At 43.0% G+C, this 8,734-nt stretch overlaps 1 pseudogene; it reads left to right on the top strand.

The window, feature by feature from the left end:
* The first annotated feature begins 7,055 nt into the window (after positions 1 to 7,055).
* On the top strand, positions 7,056 to 8,443 carry LOC134446433 (piggyBac transposable element-derived protein 4-like; annotated as a pseudogene).
* Positions 8,444 to 8,734: the final 291 nt, after the last annotated feature.

Raw genomic sequence — 8,734 nt, 5'->3', positions numbered from 1 at the left:
GGTGACGTGCATCCCCAAACCCCAAATCCATATTTTGAGAATAGATTAACGTGCGATATTTTCTTTGTCGCGCGATAAGAGTCTCACATTATCGCAGCACGTTAACGCCGATAACGGCCCACCACTAATTATTTTATATTATATTATATTATATTATATTATATTAGCCTACATTACATTATTAGGCCCTACTGCCCATTATATAATTAATTAAAGCTGCTATGATGGTTAAGAAAATTATGGCTAGTGAAAAGGCCCAATGGCTAGTGAGTCAGGAAAACCACTAGCCAAAATGGCTGGTAAGCGAAAAAGTTAGTGTCAAGCACTGGTGCATGTGCATGTATGGAGATGCTTCGGGTGCCTTTCAGCAATGGGTGGGTAGGGAGAGGTAAGGGTAGGATTTGAACCTGCAACCCAGTAGGCCACTGCCACTTACTGTATAGAGTGGCCACAGCAGCATATTAGGCCACGGTTGCCCAGGTGACAGCAGAGGTCTAAAGTTCTACAAGGCTGCATGTGTGTGTGTGTGTATGAATGAAGATTCTAAAGGTGACAGTTTGGCAGTCAATAGCTGAGCAGGCCTATGGGCAGCCTTATGTTTCCGCTGTCATATATCCAAAAGTTTTGCAAGTTGTCAGATGATATTGACACACAAATGACACAACCTTGCTCTTCATGTCAAAGCTGAGATCACTTTTCTAGGACAAAATGTTCAGTCAAAAAATGGTGAATGGGGTCACATCATAGGGATTTTAAAACTTCTCTCTCTGAAACATTTTTAAGAGTTGGCTTATAATCTTCACACAGTTTGTATTCAGAACCAAGATCTCTCTGACAATGCCTTAACCTAGTTGATAGGCCTACATAGTTAAAAACCCCAGGACAGGTCACCTCTCACTCTAACTGCCACAGTTAGTGACATCATCATCTTGACCATACTACCATTCATTTCAATGAGGGGGACAACAGAGAGAAAAATGAGGAGAAACAAGTCTGGTGAACGAATGAAAGGGGGTAGGCCAGCGAAAAATACACCACCCTAAGCCTTTTTCGAGCCGTTCGTTTTGGTACTCGAACCGTGTCTCTATCTCGAACGCTGCAACGATTCAAAACCACCGTACTAATGAATGGCGATTCCCATAGGCCTAGGTGAATGGAAAAATGTTGAATAATAATAAACTGTTGATGAACAATTAGTATGCTTTCCCGCAAGCATACTAAATCGACTGTTGGAGAACAATTAGTATGCTTGCTGGGGAAAAGCAGAGGCTTTTGGCAAGTATACTAAATAATACTGTAGGACTATTTCATACATGGTAGACACAATCATCTGCTGTTATGAAGACATCTCTGTCATCTGGGAACTGTCCATTGTTACCAGCGTAGTTGACAGGAATGAAAAACGTTCTTATTATCTGCATTTGCCAGAAATGCCTGCCAATCTGGTAACAAATGACCAGTTCCCAGATTTAGACTACACTACCAAAGATGCCGTTGCCAAAGATGTATTCCAACTAGAGGTGAAGTGCAGCTGTACTAGTACTTGTACAAATGAAAATGATGTTCCCCATAGTATTTATCATTAGTATGCTTGCCATGCGGCAAGCATACTATTGTTATTCCCCCGTTTCTTATTATTATTAGTATGCTTGCCAGCGGCAAGCATACTATTGTTATTCCCCCGTTTCCGGGTTATTATTAATTTTCTCCTTCCGTCTACGAACGGTTCGTTTTGAAGAACCGCTTAAGATAGAAAGTCCGTTCAAAGACCTAAATGTTCGGCTCGATAAGACGACCAGGATTTGTATTTTTCACAGAGGTACCTCAAACTCTCTAGCGCCACCAGCAGGACAAAGGCGCAAGTACATTACATGCTGTAACTTTTGAACCGTTGGTCGGAATTTCAAAAACTTGGTATCCCTGGAATCCTTGGGCCAAGCCGAATCCAATGCACCCTATGACGTCATTTTCCGCCTGGGAAAGTTTTGCCGCCATTTTGAATTTTGTAAAAATCAATAAAAATGATGCCACGGCCACAATTTTTGATCGATCATCACGAAAATTTTATGAGGGCATCTTTGGACTGAGTTACATCCACCCTAAAAATCCTGGAACAATTGAATAAACCGTCTCCAAACAGGAGCCAATCAAATTTGGCGGCGAAGACGCCAAACAGGAAGTGAGCTTATATCTCGGCAACGGATACTTGTATCAGAACCCAACTTTATATACATCATTAAGACTTTCTCCAGAGGAGACATAACAATTTTCGTGTAATTACGCCACTAGGGGGCGCTACAATAAGCAAAAACGTGTTTTTGCCGATATTGGCCAGTATTGACTTCAAATCATCAAACGCTTGGTATCATTGAAATCCTTGGGTCAAGCCGAATCCAACGCATACTATGATGTCATATTTATCATCATGAATTTCCCGCCATTTTGACATATTCAAAAATCAATAAAAATGAAGCTCCGCCCACAATTTTTGTCTGTTCGTCCTACAATTTTTATCAGACCACTATTGGACTATTCCGCACATATGCTGAAGTTTACAGAGCAATAGCCGAAAACATCGGCGCACAGCAGCCAATCAAAATTGACAACAAAGGCAAACGCACCGTCCAAACAGGAAGTTAGCTGATATCTCAGCAACGCCTTGACAGAGCTTAACGAAATTTCTCTCACATGATCTCCAGTACACCCAGAGGGTACGTACCGAATTTAGTGCAATACGGCCACTGGGGGACGCTACAGTTAGTGAAAATGTGTTTTTGCCAATATGATACATACCAAACAGGAAGTTAGCTGATGTACAAATGGTTAACTGTATGATGTGTATGCATGAAGGGCAGCATATGCATTAAGGGCAAGTCAGGCATGAAAGGCAAGGCATGCATGAAGGGCAACGAATGCAAGACGGGCAAGCATACTCCAGCATTTTCTGTCAGGAAATGCAATCTAGTTAGTATGCTTGCCATGCGGCAAGCATACTATTGTTATTCCCCCGTTTCCCGTTTCTTTTTATTAATTTTCTCCTTCCGTCTACGAACCATTCGTTTTGAAGAACCGCTCAAGATAGAAAGTCCGTTCAAAAACCGAAACGTTCGGCTTGATAAGACGACCAGGATTTGTATTTTTCACAGGGGTACCTCAAACTCTGTAGCGCCACCAGCAGGTCAAAGTTGCAAGTACATTACATACTGTAACTTTTGAACCGTTGGTCAGAATTTCATAAACTTGGTATTCCTGGAATCCTTGGGCCAAGCCGAATCCAATGCACCCTATGACGTCATTTTCCGCCTGGAATGTTTTTCCGCCATTTTGAATTTTGTAAAAATCAATAAAAAAAATGCCCTGCCCACAATTTTCGTCCGATCGTCACGAAAATTTTATGAGCGCATCTTTGGACTAAGATACATTTAAACTTAAAGTCCTGAAACGATTGATTAAACCGTTTTTACACAGGAGCCAATCAAAGTTGGCGGCAGAGACCCCAAACAGGAAGTGAGCTCATATCTCGGCAACGGCTACTTGTATCACAACCTAATTTTATACACATATTCGGCACTATCCCCAGAGGACATGTTACGACTTTTGCGTAAATGCGCCACTAGGGGGCGCTACAATAAGCAAAAATGGTTTTTTGCCCATTTTGGCCCGTGTTGACCTCAATTCATGAAACGCTTTGTATCGCTGGAATCCTTGGGTCAAGCCGAATCCAACGCATACTATGATGTCATATTTACAATCATGGATTTCCCGCCATTTTGACATATTCAAAAATCAATAAAAATGAAGCTCCGCCCACAATTTTTGTCAACTCGTCCTACAATTTCTATCAGACCACCATTGGACTATTTTGCAGCTATGCTGAAATTTACACAGCAATAGCTGAAAGCATCGGCGCACAGCAGCCAATCAAAATTGACAACAAAGACAAACGCACCGTCCAAACAGGAAGTTAGCTTATATCTCGGCAACGCCTTCACAGATCTTAACGAAATTTCTCACACATGATCTCCAGTACACCCAGAGGGTACGTACCGAATTTAGTGCAATACGGCCACTGGGGGGCGCTACAGTTAGTGAAAATGTGTTTTTGCCAATATGATACATACCAAACAGGAAGTTAGCTCATGTATAGATGGTTAACTGTATGCAGTGTACGCATGAAGGGCAGCATATGCATGAAGGGCAGCATATGCATGAAGGGCAATTCATGCATGAAAGGCAAGGCATGCATGAAGGGCAACGAATGCAAGACGGGCAAGCATACTCCAGCATTTTCTGTGAGGAAATGCAATCTAGTTATTATTATTATTATTATTATTATTATTATTATTATTATTATTATTATTATTATTATTATTATTATTGATTTACTTTCTTCCAGATATAAAGTTTTTAAGTTGTGAATAAAATGATGGCTTGATTGAAAAAAAGCTCATGATCCTAAATTCATCAACTCAAAGTTGCAAGTTGGGTGCTACATGTCACATAGGCTTTATGCAGCTATATTTGTGTATAGGTATCCTAAGTATCTGTGTGCTTCAGGGATACTCTGAACAAATCAAATGAAGTGATAACCCAGGCTTTATGTACAATAACTTGTAACAATAAATTATGTTTCACTGCACCTTTGAGGGCATTTCCACCCTTTATCTTAACAAAAGCCCCGATTTAGCTGTCCATTGGCTATAAGTGTGTTTATTCCATATAATAGTGTGTCTTTAATCGGGTGACCAAATACTTAGCTCACCGATTTCTCCTCTTCATGCTGAATCCATACATACCTCATATGTTAAATTTGGATTAACTAATCAAAAGTTATAGCAGTTTATACATTTTAGAGCGCCCCCCGCAGGCCATTTTGTTATCTGTGTGTTTGACACTCGAACTCAAATTGTTCTATAGACCCTAAACTTCAACTTGGAAGTGAAAACCAAACTTAACCCTTTGACGAGTACCATCACATATTTGTGATGAGCCGCGGCTGGTCCCCTGGGAGTACGATCACATATTTGTGATTAGAATTTTCACTCAGCGCGAGTTCTCACTGTGACGCAACAGAGACTCCTGCAGCTGATTCATCAAGTTTTATTTACTCAGTAACCAAATCTGGACATTAATTTCAAACAGTGCACAAAACACGCTCACAAATAAGTCTCTTCTGCGACCGCCTGGGTGGCTGTGCTCTCGTTACTCAATTGTTTACATTTTGCCCAAAAACAAAATGGCTGCGCCCATTTCGACTTCGATGATACAGTGACTAAATATATTGTCATGCTTTAGGGGTTTTCTATGCACAAATTTTAAAACTTCACATAGATTATGAAACCGGAATACTTGCACTGTTTGAAACATACCGTGTGGAGAATGAAGACGTAAATAAAAGCATTTTTCATGCAGATTTATCATCATCGTTAGCTACTAAGGAAGGACTACGTCTCCCAAAACAAAGATGGTGGCGCCCTTTGCCAACTTGGGCAGAAAGTACCAGACGTCTGTGTCTTTGTGCTGTTTATATTATGGTTCCCGTGCACACATTTTACATTTCCTCACGGATTTTGAAACCAGAATGCTTGCACTTGCCAATGTGGAGAAGGAAGGCGCAAATAAAGTCCATTACTGGAGTGCATTTCTTATCATTGTCATTAGCCATCCACATCGTTAGCCACATATTTACCTCAGGGTTGTCTAGAGTGCTGCTCTTCTGAAGACTAAGTGTTTTTGTGGTGGTGAAAAGAGAATTGTGTCCAAAACATTACGTATACAGTATGAGTAATCATCTGCTTTTCACTTATGCAAAAGGCGTATATAGACGAAAGGTGGTTACGACAGCTTTTGTTTACATTGTCCCCAAACCAAAGATGGCGGCGCCCTTTGCCAACTCGGACAGAAAGAAACAGACTCTTGTGTTATCATGTTGGGTTTTTTTGGTCTTCTTCATACACATATTTTACAACTCTTTGGATATTATGAAACCGGAATACACATACTCTTGTTTGCATATGCCATGTGGCGAATTGACGCACAAATAAACTAGTTGTCATTGAATGTTTGCTGAGTGTTTATTGACATTTTCAGTAGCCTAGCCAGCTAGCCACACAATACCTCAGGTTTGTTAGAACACTGATGAAAGAATAGTCAAATCCCCCGGGGAAAAAAATTAGCTAGAGTCTTACATGGTACTCACTTGGTACACTTGATACACTTGTGGTAAAAGAAAATGGCCAAAAGAAGGTTGACAAGTAGTGAGGTGGTCGACATTATTTTTTCTGATGACATACCCCTGGTGCCACTTCAGTCGGACGATGAAGTGAGTGAAGCGTCAGACTCAGAGGATGAATTTACCCCTGATTTGGTGGTGGATGAGGTCATTCATACCCCTGAGGAGGAGGAGGACATAATGGCACCACAAGACCTGGTATGGGAAGCAGCGGATGAGACACACCATCCCTTCATCCACCCGTTTGATGACTCTGGCTCTGGCGTTACTTCCTTACCAGTGATGTCAGAGTCAGAGTGTTTCAAGTTATTTATGTCAGAAGATTTTGTGGGCAACATTGCTGAGGAGACAAACAAATATGCCCACCACCTCAAGTAACAGGGAGGTGGGAGAGGGAAGATGCAGAAGTGGGTCAACACGACCATTCCTGAAATGTTCACCTTCTTGGTGACAGTCCTCTTGATGGCCCTTGTCCGTAAAAACACTGTGAAGGAGTACTGGTCACGGGACCCTATGTTTTTCACTCCCTTTCTCCACACCCTGTTTTCCCAGGACAGATTTTTGTTAATAATACTCCCTCCACATTACAGACACCAACAGCATAATCCCACGTGACCCCTTAGGGAAACTTCGACCTGTCATTTCAAGTTTGACCAACAGTTTCAAGAAAGTTTTTACCCCCTACAGAAAGCTGTGTATTGACGAGTCCCTGATGTTGTGGAAAGGGCGGCTTTCTTTTCGGCAATTTATTCCCTCCAAACGTTCCCGATTTGGCATTACATTTTTTCTGCTTTGTGATGTACGTACTGGATACCTTCTGGACATGATTGTGTACACGGGCTCCTCCTTAGACATCCAACTCGTTCCTGGCCTTGGGGTGACTGGGTCAGTGGTGACGACCCTACTCAGGCCATTTCTGGGGAGGGGCCATGCCCTCTACGTGGACAATTGGTATACCAGTCCGGTGCTTTTCCTCCATCTTTTTAAACATAAAACAGGGGCCTGTGGCACTGTGAGGAAAGGGAGGATGGGGCTGCCTGTCTTCAAAAATAAAATGAAGAAGGGGGAGGTGGACTACAGAAAGGCAGGACAGCTTCTGGCCCTGAAGTGGCACGACAAGAGAGATGTCCACCTTCTGTCCACGATGAGTAAGGCAACCGTGGTGGACACAGGCAGGGTGGACTACACTGGAGCTCCGAAAATAAAGCCCTCTTGAGTGGTGGAGTACAACGGCAGCATGGGTGCAGTTGACAGGTTTGACATGAAAAACAGTTTTGTTGACTGTACACGGAAGACTCTGAAGTGGTACAAAAAGGTGTTTTTTTCATCTGGTGGACTGTGCCATCCACAATGCACAAATCGTTCACCAGCAGCTGACAGGAAGGGTCTCTCCCTCCCAAGTGTTCAGGCGTGAGCTGATGAGGCAGCTTCTGGAGAAGTACCACTGCCCCCGGAATGCTCCAACTGCTGGCCGCCTGTCTTACGGCTGTGATACATGTAAGCGAATTCCACCCGCTTTCAACCTGCTCGCTCGCCTCGCGTGGTGACGTAGCATCGTTTACCGGTCAAATTAGCTTAGCTTAGCAAATGCTGTGGTCAAACAACCGTCTCTCTTCAATCACAAACACTGTATGTACAAATAAAAATGATGAAACAGGAGCAAATATATTGGTCACCTTAACCAAAGTGTTACTTATTTTAAAACCATCTGTGAAAAACGATCGGCAGATTTGACACCACCGAAATCAAATCAGCGTCCATTTTTAATATCCCAGTAGTGCTGGTGACGCACGTGACGTCATGGCGTTGAAAGCTCTCCCATTGGTTAATGCTTCGCGGTGCCGCTACATTTTTCAGCCAAGCTCAACTTTCTCGCCTCGCTCGCCCACCGCCCGCCACCCTCGCTTCCCTACGTCACCACCTCTCGCCTCGCTGCCGCGTCCCAACGGAAAATAATGGAACGCCACGCTTCTACCGCTTTGGAAGCGCCCTTGTAAATTGGGCGTTAGACTGACTGGGCGGCACTTTCCCCGCGAAGTGCCGAAGACCACTGCCCAGGGTGATAGCACCAGGAGGCAGTGCAAAGTTTGTCTTCACACCACAAGGCGGCTCAGGCAGAGGAAGATGACACGAGTCTTCTGTGCACCTTGTGACGCCGCATTGTGTGCCTTCCCTTGTTTTGAGGAGTATCACACCCTAAAATTGTATTAAAAGAAGTGTTATGAAATAAAAGACAACAGCTATGAAAGTTAAATATTAGCATTTTAAATGTTGTTCATACAAAAACAAACAATCATTATTTATAGAAAATAGCCTACAACCTAGAAAACAAGGCCGACAGGCGGACAACAGATGCGTCCCTCTATGCCAGTTCCAACTATGCCATTTTTCCCCCCTGGCCTCCTCCTAGCCTGTCAACGCCCCCCGAGGATGTACTTTTTGTTTATTGGTCATCATGGACACTCCAAATATTGTGGCAGGCAGCAAGGCAGCAAAATGGCG

Source organism: Engraulis encrasicolus, chromosome 3, assembly GCF_034702125.1.
Source record: "Engraulis encrasicolus isolate BLACKSEA-1 chromosome 3, IST_EnEncr_1.0, whole genome shotgun sequence".
Taxonomy (NCBI): Eukaryota; Metazoa; Chordata; class Actinopteri; order Clupeiformes; family Engraulidae; genus Engraulis; species Engraulis encrasicolus.
Note: the sequence above shows the minus strand (reverse complement) of the source record. Positions and strands in the feature narration are given on the sequence as shown.